At 46.1% G+C, this 2381-nt stretch overlaps 1 pseudogene; it reads left to right on the top strand.

Annotated features, from left to right (window-relative positions):
* The first annotated feature begins 243 nt into the window (after positions 1 to 243).
* On the top strand, positions 244 to 361 carry LOC124723791 (annotated as a pseudogene).
* Positions 362 to 2381: the final 2020 nt, after the last annotated feature.

Below are 2381 nucleotides of genomic sequence, written 5' to 3' on the forward strand. Positions count from 1 at the left end.
TGTCAGGATCAGGATCAAGGTAACACCCCCTATCCCACCCTCACATTTCCTCCCACGCCCGGTACCCCCTTTTCAGACAATCATGTTTTGACGTCACACAAGATGGTGGCGGAAAAAAGACGATCCATTTTGTCGGATACTTGCACTACACATGTATTTTAGAAAAAAAAAAACTTCCAAGTGTTATGCTGCTGGAAGTGTCTTGGCTCAACTACCGCAAATAGCAAAAATATGAATACAATTGGCAACGGCCTTGCCGCAGGGGCTACACCGGTTCCCGTGAGATCACCGAAGTTAAGCGCTGTCGGGCGTGGTCGGCACTTGGATGGGTGACCATCCAGGCCGCCATGCGCTGTTGCCATTTTTCGGGGTGCACTCAGCCTCGTTATGCCAATTGAGGAACTACTCGACCGAATAGTAGCGGCTTCGGTCAAGAGTACCATCATAACAACCAGGAGAGCGGTGTGCTGACCCCACGCTCCTCCTATCCGCATCCTCCACTGAGGATGACACGGCGGTCGGATGGTCCCGGTTGGCCACTCGTGGCCTGAAGACGGAGTGCTTTTTTTATGAATACGATTACGACACTGACATTAAGACGTGAACATTACACAGAAACGGTGATCCAATGTTAAGACCAAAAAACGCGTAGAAAAACATGAGCTGCTGATACCACGCACACATGAAGGTACAGACAACGCAACAGATTAATTATAATTACCAAATATGGCGCGTTAAAATTTCTCCATTACACTGTGACCCTGATATTTCGAAATGACGATGCGAAATTTACTTCTATACAGGGTGTTACAAAAAGGTACGGCCAAACTTCCAGGAAACATTCCTCACACACAAATAAAGAAAATATGTTATGTGGACACGTGTCCGGACACGCTTAATTTCCATGTTAGAGCTCATTTTAGCTTGTTCTTCCACCTACGCTCAATGGAGCACGTTATCATGATTTCATACGGGATACTCTACCTGTGCTGCTAGAACATGTGCCTTTACATGTACGACACATCATGTGGTTCATGCACGATGGAGCTCCGGCACATTTCAGTCGAAGTGTTCGTACGCTTCTCAACAACAGATTCGGTGACCAATCTATTGGTAGAGGCGGACCAATTCCATGGCGTCCACGCTCTCCTGACCTCAACCCTCTTGACTTTCATTTATGGGGGCATTTGAAAGCTCTTGTCTACGCAACCCCGGTACCAAATGTAGAGACTCTCCGTGCTCGTATTGTGGACGGCTGTGATACAATACGCCATTCTCCAGGCCTGCTTCAGCGCTTCAGGGATTCCATGCGACGAAGGGTGGATGCATGTACCCTCGCTAACGTAGGACATTTTGAACATTTCCTGTAACAAAGTGTTTGAAGTCACGCTGGTACGTTCTGTAGCTGTGTGTTTCCATTCCATGATTAATGTGATTTGAAGAGAAGTAATAAAATAAGCTCTAACATTGAAAGTAAGCGTTTCCGGACACATGTCCACATAACATATTTTCTTTCTTTGTGTGTGAGGAATGTTTCCTGAAAGTTTGGCCGTACCTTTTTGTAACACCCTGTATATTACACTGAAAAGAACTACGGCACATCACAGAAATGATGAAATTTCACGATATTATGAAAGAGAATACAAATTCTGCCATTATATTACGACACTAAAATTACGAAAAACGGTACAAAACACAAAAATATTACGACAGAAAAAGACGGGACAAAAAGTTAAACATATGAATAAAACAGGAGTTGCATTAGAGAAGCATTTATTACATATTGCATAGGCACTGAACGCGTGCTGTGTTTAGGCGGGGAGCGCGGCACAGCCACAGTCGGCCAGCCCACAGCTGCCGCTCAACTCGGCAGCCCGCGGCCGAGTGACGCGGGGGCGGGCCTCGCCCGCCTCACCCCACCACGCCCACCGGCAGAGCAGGTGTTTGAGCCAATTATTTCCTGCCGCGACTCATCGCACCGTCCAGCCTATGCTGCGTTCTGTAATGGAATATTTTGTTCATTACTCGTTATTTCGCATCTGCGGAGCCGGTCCTCAGCAAATTATCATGCAGACTGGTTACATCACACCGCATAACACGTAACGTTTATTTTTCGGCAGATGTGCATATAGTAGACCAAAAATGGTTTGTAGCACAGTAGAAAACTGTGTTTCCAGCTTGGACTTGTCCTGACAGGATTTCACTGCCCCATTACATACCAATAATGGCGGATGTGCATACGGAAGACGATGTTCCAGATCACAGACAGCTGGCTCATTTCCTGCTAAGACATTTCTGCACTTGTCCACTACAGTCAGGGAAAAATACAGACCACTGTTGTTTGTTAGAATTATTGCTTCCTGCTAATGTCATAGTAAGTA

This window comes from Schistocerca piceifrons, chromosome X, assembly GCF_021461385.2.
Source record: "Schistocerca piceifrons isolate TAMUIC-IGC-003096 chromosome X, iqSchPice1.1, whole genome shotgun sequence".
NCBI classification, from domain to species: Eukaryota; Metazoa; Arthropoda; class Insecta; order Orthoptera; family Acrididae; genus Schistocerca; species Schistocerca piceifrons.